Source organism: Camelus bactrianus, chromosome 7 (assembly GCF_048773025.1).
Source record: "Camelus bactrianus isolate YW-2024 breed Bactrian camel chromosome 7, ASM4877302v1, whole genome shotgun sequence".
Classification (NCBI taxonomy): Eukaryota; Metazoa; Chordata; class Mammalia; order Artiodactyla; family Camelidae; genus Camelus; species Camelus bactrianus.
The window spans coordinates 28,516,367-28,536,838 of NC_133545.1; the positions used below are offsets into that span (position 1 = coordinate 28,516,367).

General features: G+C 40.4%; 1 protein-coding gene across 3 annotated transcripts in view; it reads left to right on the top strand.

The window, feature by feature from the left end:
* CTTNBP2 (cortactin binding protein 2) overlaps positions 1-20,472 on the top strand; it is a 376,816-nt gene that overhangs the window by 113,838 nt on the left and 242,506 nt on the right. For all 3 annotated transcript variants that reach the window (XM_074367170.1, XM_074367169.1, XM_074367171.1), the window contains exon 3: positions 19,660-19,743. The gene's annotated coding sequence lies outside the window, so the exon portion shown is untranslated. The remainder of the gene's footprint in view (positions 1-19,659; positions 19,744-20,472) is intronic.

Genomic DNA, 20,472 nt, shown 5'->3' on the forward strand with positions numbered 1-20,472 from the left:
GGCCATGGAAACAACTTCTGCTTTGGTTACCATCTACTTTGCCAACTTAGTAGGAGTTTTACACATCAAACTTGCTTAAACGAATGCGATCATTCTAGGAATAACTTTCCCTAAGTCTTTTGCAACTGACCTGAAGCTAGCTGTATTGCTTTTGTTATGTTTAATTCTGAGAATAGTCTAGGTATAGCGTATCTAAAAGCATACAGTTATTAAAGGTTACCCACAAATCTCCCAAGGAACTGCATTTCCATGTAAATGGTATAGTAACTACATACAACACAATATAGGTGAGGTGAGCTGGGCCCCAAGACTCAGATTTTCATCCTTAGGGCTTTATTTCTGGTCTCCTCCCTGCTTGTCCACACGTTCTACTTCTATGCTGGCTCATGGAGATTTTTTTCTCCAATGAAATAACTCAGGCAAAAATAATATCCTGCAAGGGAGAGCTACATTTTGAAGAAGAAAAAGAAAAAGAAAAAGAAAAAAAAGCCAGATAATGCACTTTGCATTTAACGTCTAAGATCAAGGCATTTAAAATTATATTTGAGCACTGGTTATTGGCTGCCTAATCCCTGATATCTTTCTTGTTTCTATTTTATCTGCCTCCTTCTTTATCCTGTTTCAAACTTATCCTCTAGTTCAAAGGAACCGTCTAAGGGATAAGTTTCCAGTGAAAGAACCTCTGTAATCCTCAATTCTCCTTTAGGAAGCCCTAAACAAATATTTCTGGTGGAAAGAAAAGGGGGCATATTTTCACAGCAGGAGTGAGGAGATTTCCCAGAGAGAGCACTGTGACAGTTAAGTCCCAAAGACTATGGGGGCGCTAGCTAAAAAATGACGTTCCTGGTCTCTTCCAGAGATTCAGTGAGGACCCAGAGGGTGATCAGGGCTGTGGCCAAGGCCGCAGTGATCTTCATCCCCTGTCTGTGCGACTGGAACCCTCGGTCCAGGGCTGACTTCACTGTGTGTTGCTGTTGTCTTAGGAGGATATGCAGCAGTGTGACACAGGCGCCAATTCAGAGAAGTCATCCAGGGCAGGCAGGCTAATGAACACATTTCGGCGGCGTGGCACCTCTCCATGACTCCTAAAGGCTTTGCCCGCTTGGGCAAAAGATGAAACAGAAGGCCAGGCCAGATCTGATTGTGTTTTCTCTGGCATAAGACATAAGTTATCCGACACCAAAGATGGGCGCTCATTTTCTTATAAAGGATGGGGGTGGAGTTAATTTGCTTTTTGGAGCCCAACTGATATCCAGGGTCCTAAATGTGTTTGAAAATCATTTGCATGAATGCGGTAGGACATGGTTTGTCAAAATGACTTCAAATGGTTTACTCACTGGCAGTATTATTTGAGAATGATTTATTTGGATCTGTGCCAAGTATTTTGTATAGAAAGGGTTTGAAAATGCTGTTTTTCATAGCTCAGTTGTACAAGATGGCACATTTACTGGAAAATATCACTGAAGTTTACGAATTGGTACAAGGGTACCCTGGGCTGAAATATTAAAAGGGAGATTTTTGTGTCTTAAATTTATACAGTGAAGTTAATATGGCTATTTTGCTAAATAGAGATCTTAGGTCACATTATCAAATAGACATGATGACTGTATAATGAACATGCTAGTTCTGTGATGGTAAATTCTTCTAATGTTAAAACAATTTTTTTTCCTACTGGTTTAGTCATTCTATAATCTTATCCATGCCATTAATTTATTTAATCATCTGCTTCCTTTATAATACAAAATAACTTTGACCTAACTGATGGGCAGTTTTTACAAAATTTGGATTGGCTTGTACATTTTTGGACTTTCCTTTGCATCCGCTCACAATTATTTCTGTCACCTGTCTCCTCTACTCCATTAATCCCAGACACCCTGCTCTCTTCCTTACCCCCTAGCGACTATAATAATGGCTAATGTTAAGTGATTACAATTAGTTAAGCACTGGCTAAATTTTTTTCATGAACTATCTTACTTAATCCTAATATCCCCATGAAATAGGTACTATTTTTATCCCACTTTTAATGGATCAGGGACCTGAATTGTCCACAATTACAGAGCCAATAAGAAGTGGGGCCAATAGCTTCCCTCTTGACTCTTCCCCATCTCCTTGGGGCCCCACAAGAGGGGAAAAAATTTCCAGGGTGATTTTTCTCCTCATGTCACTTCTCTGGGGACTGCACACCAACTAAGAGATTGTGCAGGGTGCCAGCGCGGAGTCAGAGGAAATGAGGCGAGACTGTGTCCTGAGTCTAGGTCATTTGGTGGTGATTACATCGTTAGGACAGCTTTAAGACTTAAGCTTTGCAAAGAGAAATGGAAACTGCAGAAACAAGAGGAGACATTTGGTGTCCAAGTAGCAAGTTATATTTTCTTTTTATTCAAGTAAAGTGGCAGTTGGTCATTCTTTTAGTCAGAAACACAAAGGACAGAAAACAAATGCTTCCAAAGCTCACTCTTTGTTCCCATGACTCTCCCCTGAGTGAGTAGTTCTGGAAGGAAAGGCTATTCCCCCATCCCCAACCCCCCATCCAGCTGCTCATTTTCCTTGATTTTCGTCACCAAATTGTAATCCCAAGTTTGATGGTTCACAATTTGCCATGATGGAACAGATAAACTTGCTAAATTCCTTGCACAAGTCAATTTAAATGAAATTAGCCAATAGGTAAGGCCCTTTAGACTTTGCAAAGGTCTTTTTCACATGCATTATCTCGTTTAACTGTCAAAAAATTAATTAGGATGAAATGATTGACAGTAAGGAATTGAACCTTTGTTTAAAGCACAGATGCCCCCTGATAAATCAGCACCAGGAGTTATTGCAAAAGAAAAATTACAGTATTTATGTGAACCAGGAACAGATTGTGGGTGTTGGTCATTGCTAACCTCTATCATATCAAAGTTTTCATTTGACTTTCCCATCAGGATGTAAGTGGGACATTCGATCTAAACCCACATTCCCCCAGTAAAAACAGTTCATTTATTGCAGTTGCAGAAATAACTGGCCATCTGTTCCTTTTACTCATTGTACCGTGATAAATAATAATGGGTCCTGGAGCAAGTTTGCCTTTTCTCTCTCATTTAGGATGAATCCTGTGGACTGATAAGATCTAGGTGTTGCTGTAGCCACTTTACCACAGTACTAGCTTCAGAAAACACTGGGGTACATTCTCCCTCAATCCTTCTCACCTGATGCTAGTGTTTTCTCATTGCTGGTTCATTTTGATCACGTTTGATGTGACAGGAGGTATTGATTGAACCTCATGAATTGATTCCTATTTCAAATATCCATGCCCCTCCAGACGTACTTGCTTGGCCGTTCTGTGTTTACTCGAGGCCAACCTCAGTAACAGTTGACAAATTATTGTGCTCTTACTATATACAAGACACTGTGCAGAGAACTTTAAGTGCATTTTCTTATCCAGTCCCCAGAATCATCTCACAAAGTTGGGCATCTGTTTATCCCCATCCAATAGAGGAAAACCCTGAGGTTAAGAGGGAAAGTGACTTGGTATGTCAGTGCTGGAATTCCAATCCAGGTCCACTTACTCCAAGATCTGAACTCCTAAATCAGGAGATTAATGAGTTTAATGTTCACCACCACTTACCTGGTTAAAAGTATGGAAAAGCTAGGGAGTTATGGAGTCTATCAGTCAATTTTTGTTACACTAATGCTGTATAACAAGGCAGGATTTTAAAACAATAATAATTATGCATTCTTGCTCATACACCTATGAGTTGCTTTAAGCTCTGCTGATTGAAGCTTGGCTTGTCTTGGTTTAGTCCCAACCTGCAGATTGGGCTCAGGTCTGCTGCACAATTCTTTCATCCTGCTCTTTGTGACCAGAGGGCTACCTGGAGCATGTTCTTCTCATGGTATTAACAGAAGCAAGTGGAAACACACAGCACCTCTTAAGGTCTAGACTTGGAGATGGCACACTATTTCCATTCATGTTCCGTGGACAAGATAAGCCATGTGGTACAGCTCAGCATGAATGAGATGAAGGAAATATACTCCACCTTTACTGGGAAAGACTACAATGTCACATGGCAAAGATCGTGGACACAGGGAGCGGGGAGGAATGGAGAGTGATAACGCTTTATATACTCTACCATGGGGAGATAAACAAAACATAAACAAAACAAAAAGACAACTTACGGAATGGAAGGAAATATTTGTAAATGATGCAACAGACAAGGGCTTAATTTCCAGAATATACAAACAGCTCATGTAGCTCAATATCAAAAACAACAACAAAAACAAAAAACAACACAATCAAAAAATGAGCAGAAGATCTAAAGAGACATTTCTCAAAGAAGACATACAGATGGCCAACAGGCATATGAAAATATGGTCAACACTGCTGATTATTAGAGAAATGCAAATCAAAACTACAAAGAGGTATCACTTCACACTGGTCAGAATGGCCATATCAAAAAGTCTACAAATAGTAAAGGCTGGAGAAAGTGTGGAGAAAAAGGAATGCTCCTACACGGTTGGTGGGAATGTAAATTGGTTCAGCCACTATGGAGAACAGTATGGAGGTTTCTTAAAAACTTCATAGCCATATTTTATTTTGATCTTACAGTGATATTCCCCAGACTTATCAGCCACTTTAGTTATGAGACTTGTATCTAAATGACTATGTTTGAAAAGCAGTTTTACTCTTAATGGTAACTACTTCCTTACTAAAAAAACATAGTAAACAAAACGTTGGGAAGTTTAATGGAACGCTCAACAGAGGCATTTTGACAAATGACTCAAACACACTCTTCAAGTCCAAGCATCTTTAAGAAAGAAATATTTGTGATATTCAGGAGGCAGGAAGTAGATATCTCCTTCAGTGAATTAAATCTTGCAGACGTCCACTGAGCATCTGTGTTTTGACCAGGTCCCCAACCTCCTACAGCAGTGTGCAAAACTCCTGGAAGGTAGAGTTCAGGTCTTTTTCATCATTTCATTCCCAACAGTTAGATATTATGGAGAAGACAACTTAAGGACTTGATTTATAGGTATTTTTCTATTCAGACAGAAAGAGAAAGTACCTGCAGTTACGTAGAGATTTTGATGGGGTCGTAAAGGAAACTGGAACAAAGGAGCCATGTCTCTGACCTACTGTCGGCAGAGCCTACCTTCTAGGGATGCACCCAGCAGTGGTGATGAATTTCAGAGTTCATCATAACAGTGGCTCAGATGTTGGGGATGGGCCGCCGGCCATGTGAGAAGTTTGGGACACATGTGATAGACTGGCTTAGAGGAGGAATGAACTCGTAGAGTTGGCATCATTTGAACCATGCATCAAGCTAACCTCTTTCTATCAATCCACAAAGATGTACTGAGCTCCCACTAATTACGCAGCATGTACAAGACCCTGGGAGAGATAGAGAAGTATAACTCACGGCCATCACCTTCCGCAGCACAACAGCTCTTTGCCTTTATTGTCTTCTCTATCGGGTAACTGCAGTTTCTCCCCACTAGTTGTCTTTTTTGTCAAGTGCAGTGAGGATCTTTCTAGCTCACTTACCTGCAATTGAAATGACTTTCCTCTGAACATTCCTGTCCTCTCACTTAGTCGTCCTTTACTTCCCAGCTTCACAGCTGTAAAATGCTCTGGACTCTTCAGAGTACAGCTCAGTGACTTCCATAGGGACCCACTAAACTATTAGGAAAGATGAGAAGTAGGGATGGGAGAAAACATACCCTACAAGTCATACATTAATCTGCAAGTGTTTTATAATCCATCCCTCTTTGACTTTAAATATCCCATCTGTGCTTTACAGTATGATATAATGCTTGTAAAGATAAAATTAGCAATATAAAGTTAATGAACATTAACATCTGAGAGAATGCCAAGCACGTGGAGAAATCTGAGTTAGACTGAGCCGCACCCCCATTACAGAACATTAACAGAACTTGGGTTGCTTTACATGTAGAAGCAGTAATTGAAACACTGCTTCCCATCTGCAGTACTTTTCAGTCCCCAAGTGAAAATAAACATGCCACAAGGAAAAATAAGATCAATATCATAGCAAAAGGAATTAGAGTGGTTATTAGTACATTAACTGAATACCAGATGGAAAAGCAAAACAAACAATAGCCTGCCAGGCTCCTCAAGAAACATCTCCTAAATATTTTAGAAGAAAATTTAAAACAACATGTGGTGGGGAGGTATAGGGGTAATATATTTGCATCTGTCCTGAGCTTGATAGTGACCAAAATAGCCCGTGTGTTACACTGCCAGGGGGTGCAAAGTCAGAAATTGTAGAGAAGTCCACCAGCAGTTTAATTCGGAGTGACTTTTACAAATAACAAAGTAGATACTAGGCTTTTAGGGTAAGTGTTGTTAGTTTCATTATCTGGGAAGATTGTGTGTGTGTGTGTATGCAAGCTTGTCAAATCCTCTTGTCTTTCTAGCCATGTGCAAAGGTCATACACTGTGGCCCCAATGGCCCCAGGTGAAGATCAGTGCGGTGCCAGTGGCCCAGAAGCCTGTGGGTAGATTTGCTCTAGGCTGTTGTGCTGGGGGTGTCTTCTGGATGAGGGGAATGGGGGAGCTTCCTGTGAGACTCACCCCCCTCAAAGCTGAAGCCTCTGAAAGGCAAAGTGTCCAACAACCCACAATGTAGCAGCTATGGTAAAAATTGCTTGAATCAGCTGGGTGCTAGAAAATGTGTCCAAATATATACAAGCATTTGTTGCCTTGTTCATTTCCATAGGGAATAATTCTTTTCTGATTTCCTCATGTATTATTTTCTAAAATGTAAAAAGATTTCTGTATAATAAATAACACTCTAGAATGTGTTATGTCCCTATAGGTATCCACTTAAAAATGGACTTTCAGATGTTAATGTTCAGATGTTGACTTATTTATTCTTTGTCAAATACAATTATTCATCAGACTCTCTGAACACATACTATGTGTCAGGTGTGGTTGTGCACAAAGATAGGTAAAGACACCTTCTCTGCCTTGATGGAGCTCCTGGATGAGAGTGACCTTCATCGATCACGGTGATATGATAGAGTAGGAGCAGTACTGTGGGTGTGGGAGATGTACTGTGGGGCCATGGGTGAGAGAACATTTAACTCTGAGAAGGTCAGGGAAAGCCTCAGGGAATGACTTTGAGAGCCAACTAGGAATTCTCTTGGAAAAGAGAAAATCTCTTTCAAAAGAGAGAAGCTAGCTGGTAAATTCTTTGCATAGTACGTGTTCATCCTTCAGACCTTGTCTTTCCCAGTTGTGTGCTGGAAACCCATCCCTTATCTGACGCTTGCAAGCTGGATGAGGTGCACTTAACCATTGCTCATTGCTCTCGTCACCGTTTTAATTATTTGCTTTTCCATATCCCCTCTAGATACTACTTTTCTAAGAGTGTCAAAATTCCTCATTGTGGAATCCCTAGTCCAATGCCTGACACGTAGTAACCACTCACAGAATATTAAATGAAATAATGAACATTTTGCAAAATCTAACATGACCTTAATGTAGGGGACATGGTAGTCTGAGCCAGGTTGTAGTGGGTCTTAAGGGTGCTTCTGTGTGAGGTTACGGATGCTATCATGTGCCGGGCAGCAGGGATTCAGTGACTGCTTTGAGCAGTGAAATGATGCAGTGCTTCTGGTAGCAGGTGGGGTGTGGATTGGATGGAGAGTGACTGGTAGCTGGGAGACATGTCCCTGATCTCCTTCCCTGAGTGGACCAGGTGCTGTGGATAGAGACTGAAGTGCATCAGCCTGCAGCCTGGGCTGGGTTTGGGGGCAGGAGGGGACAGATTCTGAATAGTGACATCCTATAGGATTTCTAAGTTAGTCACCAAGCTGGCATCTGAATCTGGGTTAGTGGGTTCCAGAACATGAAGCTGAGGCACAGGAAGGTCAAGAACAGGACAGGAAATGAAAGAATTCCCTGTGCTGAGCAGTGTACAACCCCTGTGAATATTTACTGGATGTCACCTGCTATTAAGGGTGATGGAAGAGGGGTGCGTAGAGAGGAGAGAAGGAACTCAAAAAAGACAGTGGTTTGGGTAACCTGGTGAGTACCAACACTTTAACAGGGAGAGGAGGAGCAGCTGGCCAGGGAAGCAATCAGGGTGTACACCTGGGGGTATGGAAACAGGTGGCAGGTAATAAATGGATTTTGTTGGGTTCCAGTTGTGGGACTTAGAGGAAAATCAAGATTTTTGCATTATGTTTTAAAGGTAACCTGTCAGAATAATTTTATTTTCCTTGTAAAAGTAGCTTTGATGAGCAGGAATGTCTTAGCTGTGTTCCTAGTTCTCGGGGAGTCTTTTCAAATTTTTTGTACCAGTTTGGTTAGTTAGAACCAGATCAGGGAGGTCTGAGTTGGTGGCTTAAGAACCTTCAGGTTGGTCCAGTCATCTGTTGATGGACATTTAGGTTGTTTCCACGTCTTGGCTATTGTAAATAATGCTGCTGTGAACATGGGGGTGCATGTGTCTTTTTGAATTATATGTGTCTCCAGATAAAGAAGCTGTGATATAAACTTTTTTCTATAATAAATATGTTCCATATAGTTTCCTATAATAAACATTCATAGTCTCAACATTATAAATCAGCAGAACTTGAAACCACCTACCCAAAATGTTCAGTATAAGAAGAAAGAAATAGATCAAAACCTAATTTTGTAATGACAAGTTATAAAGTATAATTTCAAGATACATTTTATGGTAACTGGTAAATATTCTTGAATCTTCTCTCTCAGCTATCCCCAAAAAACGTTAATTGTTTGCCAGTGCTTTGCAATTTCAAAATTACTAGCATCAACAGCTTTGTCAACTTTCTCTTAAACTTTTTGCCAAAATAAGTAGGGCCTATGGATGTGAATTGGATTTTAGACTGTTTTGTTAATTAGCTAGTCAAAGATATTTGGGGCCTATCATACTCTCTCCATACTGAATGAAGTATTTTGTTATTCTATTTCTTTTTTCCTACAGTGTTTTTTTCCCTCCGCTTAAAATAGCTGTACTCATTCTTGTGCCAAAGAGTATGAAAAGTCCCAGGAAGAATTTGGCATTTTTTTTCCCTAGAGTATACATTTTACTTGAGGAACTTGTCAGTTGCAAAATGGGGGAGACTAATTAATTTAACACATTTTTATATTAAAATAAAGATGCTATATTGTGCTAGAATAAAAAATTGTGAGAATTTATACATATTGAAAAAGAACAGCACACGAGACTTCAAATAGCTATTGTGCTGGCTGCCAGCATTTCCAGCTTCTCATTCCATCTCTGGGTGAGGTTTCATGCTTTCTAAAGCTAGCCTTGCAGATGGGGCATTTATACCTATCACTCTGGATTCTGCTCTAAACAGACTTCAAGGAGATGTCATAACAGAATCAAGAGCCCAGAAATAAAGCCATGCATATATGGTCAGCTGATATTTGACAAGGGAGCCAAGAATACTCAATGGAGAAAAGATAGTCTCTTCAATAAATGGTGCTGGGAAAATCGAATAGTCACATGCAAAAGAATGAAACTAGAGCCCTGTCTTACACCACTCACAAAAATTAACTCAAAATGGATTAAACACTTCAATACATTGAAGTGAAGCCATAAATCTCCTAGAAGAAAACAGAGAGAAAAAAACTTCTTGGTATGGGTTTTGGCAATGACTTTTTGGATATAACACCTAAAGCATAAGAAATAAAAAACAATCAAGTGTGGTGCTACATCAAACTAAAAAGCTTCTGCACAGCAGAAGAAGTGATCAAAAAATGACAAAGCATCCTATGGAACAGGAGAAAATATTTGTAAACCACATATCTCATAAGGAGTTAATATCTAAAATATAAGGCACTCATACAACCCAACAGCAAAAAACAGAAATAATCCAATTAAAAAATGGGTAAAAGACCTGAACTGACCTTTTCCCAAAGAAGTTATTCAAGTGGCCAACAGCTACATGAAAATGTGCTCAATAGCACTAATCACCAAGTTAATGCAAATCAAAACCACAGTGAGATACCATCTTATACCTGTTAGAATAGCTGTCACTAAAAAGACAAGAGATAACAAGTGTTGGTGAGGATGTGGAAAGAAGTCAATCCTTGTGCACTATTGGTAGGAGTGTAAATTGATGCATCCACTATGGAAGACAGTATGGAAGTTCCTCAAAAAATAAAATAGAACCATGTAATCCTCTTTGAGGTATATATCTAAAGGAAAGGAGATCACTGTGCTAAAGAGACATCTGCACCTCTGTGTTCACTGCAGCATTACTGACAATAGCCAAGACAGAAACAACCTAAGTGCACATCAACAGATGAGTAATAAAGAAAATATAGCACATACACACAATGAAATATTAGCGTTAAAAAAAGAAGGAAATTCTGCCATTTGCAACAGCATGGATGGACTTTAAGGGCATTATGCTAAATGAAATAAATTAGACAAAGAAAGATAAATACTGTATGATCTCACTTTAGTGTGGAAACCAAAAAAACAAACGCATAGAAACAGGGATGAGATTGGTGGTTGCCAGAGGCAGGGATGAGGGTGGCGGAAATGGGTGAGTGGTCTAAAGTTACAAACTTCCACTTATAAGTAAATTCTGGAATGTAATGTAAAGCATGGTGACTGTGATTAAAATATTATATATTTTTGAAAGTTGCTAAGAGTAAATCTTAAAAGTTCTCATTATGAGCTAAAATTATGACTGTGTGAGGTAGTGGATGTTCACTAAACCTGTGGTAATCATTTTGCAATAGTTGCACTTATCAAATCCTTATGTCATATGCCTTAAACTTATACAATTTTACATGCCAGTTATATTTCATTAAAACTGAAAAAAAAGATGTCCAACAGCTCAAAGTAGTGCTTCTTCCCATGTTTCCACCTTCACCCCCTACCACACCCTCATCATAGGATCTGAGCACCTATAAAATTACAATTTCTGTCTCACCACCTAACAGTGATTTCATGTCTCTCCAAAGTGTGAGTCCCCTGAGAGCAAGCTTTTCTCCGCCTAAATATTTCTACACCCCCAGCTCCTAGACCTTGCTGCAGTGTAAGTATTTAATGTACGTGTGATGAAGGGACAGATGCATGAATGAATCTCAGGGACTATCCAAGACAGACCATAATTCATACACTCATACACACAGCTACTCTGATAATGACCCTGAGGTTACCCTCAAGTTTAGTCTGGGATGGAACTGATCATTACCATGAGGTGATACACTAGGCTGCACAGTTACAAGAGAACAAATCTTGTCACGGGACAGGAACAAGAAGAGTCTCCTGGGAAATCGAATCTCCATTCAATAACGGAAGGAACTTGGTTTGTTAGCTTAAAGAAGTGTTTGTACCGCAGACTTACCAGGAGGACAGACCCTGTCTGCAATCACCTGCTCTCTGGCAGCTAAGACAAAGGGCAGAAAAATAATACAGTGAAAATAATGTGCTTCAAATGCTCTGTCTACTGACCACAACTGAATTCATCTCCTGCAGTCAACATGTGTATCATTCTTCCAGTAACTTGTTATGATCAAGCAGATTGCATCATTCAGATCCTAAGAACATTAGGTCATCTTTGCCATAGTGCATTTTATCAGGCATCCAGAGAATCAGTGTATTTTTTTTAAACTAGTAAAGGATGAATTGACAGTGAAAATAATTGATTAATCATTATAGGGGACTTTCTCTAAACCAGAATTCAGTTTATCTCTTTGGCACCCAGAATTTTACTCCTGGGTAATGGATCATAGTAGATTTTGTTTGGGTGAAAGGTAAGCCTTTCTTTTATAAAATGGACTGTTCTTGGGCAGATCAGTTTTAGGGATGAGTACCTGTGGAAGTTGAGGAGCTAGAAATTGATTCCCTTAAATATATCTGCAAGGAAGAACTAACCCTTGCTCATCCAGGGTAGTTCATCCTTGGTGTGAAATGGGGGTGTGGGGCAATGAGGGATATTATCAAAGTCGTATTGCTTTTATTCCCTGATCATCTCTTGAATCTGTTCATTTCTCTAAATCTCCATGGCTGCTGCCCTGGACATGCTGCTTCTAATTCTTGATGGCTGTAATTAGCTCTGAACTGCTCTCCCTACCTTCACCCTTTAATTCCTCTAACCATGCTCTTTGTTTTCCCCGGTAAATGCCTGTATTTCCTTTAGGAGCTCAATTATCACACCTCGAGGAAGCATCCCTGACCATAGGTACTTCCATAGTCCCACAAGACTATGTGTCTCTCCTTAATAAAGTTACAATTTTACATGTAAAAAAAAAAAAGGAATGAATTGACGATGAAAATAAAGTGAGTTTTGCACACGGAAGATGAACCTAAATTCCAGGGTGGATGACTATTTGTAAGTTTGAAAGAGGACAGGATTTCATCCATTCAACAAATATTAGATTGCTGTGTATGTGCCAAGCACTGCTCCAAGCAAAATCAAGGGCAAAATGAATATGAGTAATATACCAAGTAAATATCAAAATATTTGCTTTTCAATAACAGGTCTATTTAAAAAATTCGAAGGTGGAACAGCTTTATACTTTGTCGTTTGCTCCTTTATAATTGATATTATATGGTAGGTGTTCAGTTTAATGAGGTGGTAGCCATATGCCTCCCTGACGAGTGAAGGGGAACATTTTCTCCGTCTATTCTGTATTTGTCTGATGAAAGATCTGAGGCATCAGTGCAGTAACAGAACAGTAACTTGCACATTCCTATTGCAAACTGAAAGTTGCAGACAATATGAGGATGGATCATGGGCTTAGTATGTCCTGGTTCAAACCCGACTTCTGCCACTTAAAAGTTGTATGACCCTTGGGGAATGTACTTACGCTCTCTATTACCAAGTTTCCTCATTCGTAAGCGGAAGTATTCTGCTCATTATCCTACCTACCTTCTTACAGTTATTAGGATGAAGTGAGATGATCTGTATTCAGTCTTCAGAACGGTACTTGGCACCTGGGGTATACTTAGTAAAGGTGAACTATCACTTGCCTGTGATCATAGTAGACACAGAAACATAAGACTAAATAGATTTTTAAAAATACCTTTCTTGGAAGTAGATTTCAAAAAAAAAAAGAGTAGACAATATTTTGGAGTGGAAAGTTAAGTCCAGAATGGTTGCTCAAAGAGCTAAAATCCACAAATGTTACTGAGCATTCATTACATCTTCAGAACTGTGCAAGATGCTAGAGCATGCAAATGGCCCCAAAGCTCTTTTCTGTCTTGCAGAAATTTACATTTTATTTGGGGCATCAAGGCAGTAACAGATGGAAATAATTAAATAGTAAAAGACTGGTACAACCATTTAAGGCCACAATACAAAAGTCACAATATAGCATTGTATTAAACAATTAAAATATATTAGTATTTTATAGTCATAACTTTAAAACAGTCTGTGGAATTTCAGTGTTGACCTAAATTATTTATGTTGTAATGAAACTTAAATATGTACAAATGTAAACCAGGTATACTGTATATGCTTTTAGCTCTTAAATAGCTATAAAACTAAAACGTTTATAAATTAAATATGAAAAAGATAACCAAAGCCACATATTCCAATTAACAGTCATCAATTTAATGTGATAAGTAATGTTTTATTGACGCTAAATTGGCACAGATTCTTTTGAGTCTGACATGCTTCTATGACTGTATGCTGAGTGATAACATAATTCTCCAAGCACTTTTTTGTTTTAAACTAATGGTAATTATTTCTGCATGTAGAAATACCTGGCTTTTATTTAGCTCTCACTTAATGGAAAAGCATCACTTGCATATTGTCTATTACCCTTGTCTTATTAGTTTATGGTGATTAAAGTGGTTCTACTTGGAGTCATAAACTTCATTGGTCATTAACAATATAAGGCAATTCCCAGTTATCAGGTGTTTATCAGAGGACCTAGAGCCTGCTTGTATGTTTCAGGTTATCATTGAAATGAAACACACACGTATACAGTCACAAAAATACTCTCACAGAGAACTAGTGGTACCTGAAGGTTGAGTAAGACTGCAGTAAACAGTAGACTGCTGAAGGCATTTTGCAAACAGTACAAGGGCTACAGAATCTCAGACAGAAAAGATCATTTTATGTCAAGATGTTGAGTTAGGTGGGGCTTATAGAAGAGAAAAGACCTTGGAATTGAATAATTATCATGGTGTAAGATACCTTTCGGCATGGTCTTGGAGGCAGGTTTGTAGGTGATGGAAGATGAAGTCTTACCTAAACAGAAGTCTTCATCCTTAATTGTGGGTTTCTTAAATAGCATGCAGAATTCATATGAGAGAGTAAAGAGAGAATACAGGACAATAGGATGCTGGGGGGAAGAATTACATTTATTGGAAGGTATCTTAATTAAGTGTATAAAGAATTTAGGTTTTCTCCCCTGTGGTACAATTAGGCAATGGCTCTGGCTTGATTCATAAGCAGCTCATTTTAGGGGAAAGACTGTGTTTGAGGGGATGTTCCTGTTGTTTTGTGACAAGAAAATTTTAGTGTTCATTGGAGTCGCTAGCCTTGAAATGCCGTTCTTATTCACCAAATTAGAGAATGTTTACTTCTAGGCTGCAGGTCCTAGTGGTCCTTCGCTGATTGATTTCTTACTTCTCTAGCATATGTTGAAAGTTTTGAAACCAGTAAAACACTCGTGTACAATCAATGTATTCACAATCCATAATTCTTAGACTAAAGGGATATATCTGCTGAAGAACTGTAGAAGATTGCTTACAAAGATGTTAGTTATGGACTGAATTATGCACCCCACCCCATTCATATGTTGAACCCCCAGAGTGACTGTATCTAGAGATAGTCTTCAGGAGGTAGTTAAAGTTGACTGTGATCATAAGGGTGGAGCCCTAATCCGATAGGATTGGTGGCTTTATAAGAAAAGGAAGATACCCTTCTCCCCCTGCAATGTGAAGACAAAGCAAGAAGGCAGAAGCCATCTGCAAGCCAAGAAGAGAGCCTTCACTAGAACCTAACTATGCTGACACTCGAGGACTTCCAGCCTCCAGAATTGTGAGAAATAAATATCTGTTGCTTAAGCCACTCAGGCTATGAGATTTCATTATGGCAGCCTGAACTGACTGAGACAGTGTTCAACAAAATTACTTCCGACCTGCACTATTTTCTCTCATTGTCAATTTCTTTGACACACATTCTTTGCCTAGTAACAAGGCTTCTCAGTTGAGAGCATGGATGATGGGATGATAATTTTATCTGGTTTGGTGTTATTCCAGATTGTCTTATGAAGGCAAAAAGTGACATTTCAATTGACTCTTAGAATTTGATTTACAGTACAATTTCTAGGCTGCATAAACCTATATTCACTGGTGAAATCTGATTCTTGTTTCTGGCAAAATTTGCAAAATTGCTCCAGGTGCCCAGTGAGCCTCCTTTCATCCAGGGAGAAGAGAAATTCCACAGTTTTTCATTTTGCAAGTGAAACTTAATTCATGCCTCCAAAAACTACAAAATATGGAGACTAAATATAGTCTATCAAGGGTATGAAATGTGAATGAACAGCAGCAGAAACCAAATTTGTAAAAGAAGAGAAAGTGGGCTGAGCCAGAAGCCTTTCAACTTATTTAAATTCTCCGTATTACATTCCCAGACATCTGCCAGAACCACAGAATGAAGTGCATGATTATGGAAATGGGAAGGACACCAGCGTGGGGCACGCTCTTCCGTGTGCTTTTAGTGATGAGTTGTCACAGGTCTAATTGACCTTTTCTCTGCCTGTGACTGTCACAGCGCCATCAGAGAAGTGACTTGTGATGGAAACCACAGGAACCTTTATGGAGCATGAGGGGAGGGCTCCGTCAGAAGATACACAGCCCTGAGGCTGCACAGGCTGTATGCTTTGCCCACCCTCCCCTTTAACACATTTCAATTCACCTCATTACACACAATTTGATCGACACAGGGTGACTTCAAGTTTGGATTTGGATTATTTCTGAAACGTACAACAGGTCAGTAGTGTGCTATTTCCATCCTTGAAATGCAGAGGAGAGCAAAGCAAAGAGAGAGGCCCTTGGCTCCCAGCCCAGGGAGATGTTCCTGATGGAGGGTTTTAGGTGAAGCTCAATCAGGATGTGGCCAAAGGTGGGCGTTTTTGCAGGTATGAAACTTAGTCCATCAATGAAGCTCACATTGTTCCACGAGGTTGAAACAATCCCTTACACTCAAGTTGTGTATAATTCTGGCACCTTATTTAGTGCTAAAGCGTAATCTGAGGGGCTTGTGTCTGAACCAGGTGGTCCTCCATCTTAATTAGTGTTCAGGTTTCTCTTTCCCATCTCATTTTCAGTAGAGTCCACTCAGGAACCATTCTGAGGCTGCTTGGGGTCTGGGTTTTCCTGGTCTCACGATCACGGCACTCTCAGGGGCACAGGTCATGCTGCTGGGCCCAGGAAGCATGGGGCCGTGCAAAGCTTGGTGTCTCTTTCTGGCCCTTCATCACCTCCCCTGCTCCTGGGTTGGGGATGCAGCTCCAGGGAGCTGTGCAGTCCTGTGTGCCAAGGCACACCATCAGGGTATTTCTACTCAGAGATCTGGCTTCTTCTCTGATTCTCTATTGAAAGTTGGGCACTAGTCTCCTCTGAATTCAGATCCCCCCAAGCCAACCTAATACGTCTTCTCATGCTGCCCCATCTCTGGATTTGCAGTTCATAATCCCACTCCTAATTCTCATCCCCAGCACCCCAGGATACCCATTCATGATTTGCTTCCTCTCTGACTCTCCTCCTTCCCCACAGCTCTGGAAAACAACTAGTCTGGATATCCAGGGGTTCTCTATTCCCTGAATCTTTCCAGAGTCTAGTCCCCTGTGTCAATCAAATGCATTTCCTCTATATTTCGTAAGAGCACCCTTCCCTGCAGCATAGACACCTCAAAATTTAGCTGATAAATTATTGTCTTGCTTCATTATCCTGCTTTGTGTTCATTCTTTCAAATGAATAAGGCTGATGCCTCCTACCAAAGTAACTCAGATTACTTTTCCAAGTTCATCCTAAAATGCCACTCCATTTTCTGGAAAAAGGGCAGAACGAGGGCTGGGTCTCAGTACAATCGTGACATCGATCACCTTCATCTTCAGTATTCACGATCGGACTCTTGTACTCTGTTCCTCTCCAGGCAATTTCCCAAGTGCTCACTAGGACCTAGGTCCCTCTCCTCCTGTCCTCTCCTCTTCTCCCAGTGGGTCAGTAGACAAGGAAATCCTTTATCCAGAACCATTGGGTAATGATGCGCTTCACATGAATATTCATTTTCCAGGTTATGGACGCTGATCTCTTTCGGTGAAAACTTTCAAAAGCTGGAATGGCTTTGAACAGAAAGTTTCTCAACATCCTTTGCATTGTTTCCTATCACTGGAAACATGAATTCAAATTCTTGTCTCTCTCTTGTGATAAATTGAATCAATAACCATTCACTCAACAAGCATGTATACAGCGCCCGTCATTACATAAGACTCAGAGATACAAAGATGAATGAAGTATTTGCTCTTGCCATTTACAGAGCTTAAGGTCAAATTAGCATGAGGATACCGAAGACAAACTGCTGCAGTCCAGAGCAAAGGAGACTGTGTCAGGGCTGTGAACAAGGCGTGGGCTTCAATGGGAAACAGAGAAGTAGCAGCAACTCTGCCAAAATGAGTGGTGAGTTACCAGGAGAGGCCTCTCAGAGGCTGGGTGATCTGTTATCCAGGACTCTGCCCTCCTCAGAGAGCCCAGGCTGGTCTGCATTTTGAGTTCTCCTGTCTGGCTGCTATAGCAGTTCAGTTTCTCCTACTGTAGCCAGACTGTCAGCTGTCACAGTTTGCTCCTAGCAGACTCTTCCCTTCTTACTTTGCATTTCTATTCATCTGTGAGCTGGGAAGCCTCAGAACCAAGCCCCTTAGAACCAGGGCTCCCTTGGAGTGAACAGGCTCTTGGCGAGGTTCCTGGGGACGCTGTTAGGATAATGGGCAAGTGGGTTGTTCTATTGCTTGTGTTGATCAGACTTTTGATTGCTCTGTGCTTCTTTCCTTGTTCTTACTTGGCTTGTAGCTTTGGTGGATAAGCAACCTCTGAATAAAATGAGGAATCATTACGAATTCATATCAGGAGGGTGTTAGGAGAAGGGTTTTTAATCTAAAGGAATGATTAGTATCTCTACTTAATTGACATCTATTATGTGCCAGATTCTTTCCCTTTATTATTTCTTTCATCCTCACAATAGTCCTGCAATGTAAGTAAAATGATCCCCATTTTAGGGAAAAAAGAAACTAATACTCAGAGACCACACAATTCACTGCCTTTTGTGATATTAGGCAGATTTCCTGGTCTCCCTGCCCCTCGAATCCTTCACCTATAAAATGGGGACAGCACTACTGTGTACCTCTCGGAGTCGTTGTGAGGATGAAATAGGTGAATAAATGTAATTACAGTGAAAGTACCTGATACATAGTTACGTTCAGTGACCTGGTGTTACTGTTGTCGTGTTGTTGTTACCAAAGTCATGCAGTTACTCAGAAGCAGAACCAAAATCTGAAGCCTCTCCCACAGAAGGTAGTCTGATGTTAGGAAGAACTACTCTGCCGCAGTGACCTCGGTCAGCATGGCTCGTACTACACGTGGAGGCCACCGCCTGCCCTGCCTCTGAGCCCTACGAGGTTGGGGTCATACTCTTACCCTGGCCGTCCTTATCACTGACTCCCTAAGACTCACCCCAGGGGCACTGAATTGTGACATTGTAAGCAATGGCTTCCTGCTTCTTCTGACGTCTGTCTCAATGTCAAGTTTTGTGTTGAAAAAGCACAAGAAGCACTAGAGCCTGCATCATCACAGCTTTTTCCCTCTTAGGAAGATGCTGTCCCAGAAATTTCTTGTACTACATTAGAACTTAAAGTGCATGATTCCAGGCAGAATGTTTCTTCATGTGGGTCTGCTTTATTAGAAAATAACCCCCCACTGTGATGTGCTAACTGATCACCTTCATGACTGAGACTGACATTAAAAACAAAGCGAGCATGTTTCCCATCATCCCAAATTTCTGTCTTTAGAACCAACTGTTTATAGTATGGGCAGGACTTGGAATAATCATTTGCATGGGTTTTATTTGGTCATTCTCTTTAATTTCTTGAAACTTTAAAAAGGAACATTAGCATGAAATATGCCATTCCATGAGTAATGGTTTCTTCCACTATTTTTTCCCATTTGAAAAGAGAAGAAAAAAAAAAAACTTTACTTGAAAAGTGTCTAGAAGTTCTTTGAAATATAATCATTTGAAATTTCAATAAAATCCTGATTTGTGTTGAGAGAACAGTGATTTCTTTCTCCTCTCTTTTCAAAAAAATCCTGTAACAAAAATGAAATTTCTCCCAGTATAATATAAAATGATTCTCATCAAAGAACACTCATTAGCTATTATTCTTGTATGATTCTATGCAAAGATGTTACCTTGCATATAGTCCTTGGCAAATATTTATTAAATTGAATTCGATCTTATTATCCTGCTCTATCCATCTCTGCTTTCTAGAGACTCAGTATAAATTAAGGAAACTTTGAATACAGCTGACATGACATGAATGATATCAACATTTATGTTATGAATTTAACACGGCATGAGTGTGTTTCCACAGCCCTGTGTTGCAGGTTTTCATGGAATTTGTCTTATTTAAGCATTCAGTAATATCGCTCTCCCTTTTTGTAGTCCACGAGGAATTCTAAGACGAAATGGATCTTAGAGCCAGACCTGAATGACGCAAGGAACACTCCTTGGCAAACAGGATGAAAGGCAAGTGTTGGGGGGAGGGTGGAAATGGAGAGGGCACAGCCAGGAGCAGGTGGAGGGGGCAGAGTGTTCTGTGGAGGCCTGGAGGTACCTGGTTAAGGATCAGACTGACAAGTCCTCAATTTTGTGATGTTTAGCCCATTTTCAACTTAAAGAAAGCTGGGCTGTCAATACAAATCAAAAAAGCCATTTGTCTTCTTTATCCTTCTACCAGTTTTATCTGAGAGAAAAAAAATCTGTATGTTATTTGGAGGGCAAGGACCAAAGTAATTTTCACAAGGATTCAGCCACCTGTAGAAAACAAGTGTCTATTCCTAAAGGTTCTGAAAAGTGGAATCTAACCTTTCTGATGGGCCGGTTTGATAAGTTTGCGCACTTTTCTCTGGGTTGTAGGGCTGCTTGATGTTAGGTGCTGGTAGCATTGGGAGGTAAGAGAGTACAGGACAGAGGAAGCTAAGAGGCATGTCGCATCTGAGAAATCCTTCTGCAAAACTTTAGGGGTGCATTTCCCCTCAGCATCTGCCGCGGAAGGAAGGATGCCTCCACGGAGGGAGAATGCCTCCTTGAATGGAAAATGGGGCGCTCCAGGCTACTGCGCCTCTGCCAGTTGCTTCCTCCGCAGCTTGAGCAGTGATAGGGAGCTGTGTGGGGGCAGGAAAGCCTCAAAGCCAGCCAAGAGGAAGAAAGTTAGAGCCGGGTGTATTTTTTCAGTTTCCTGCTCATCGCCTGCTT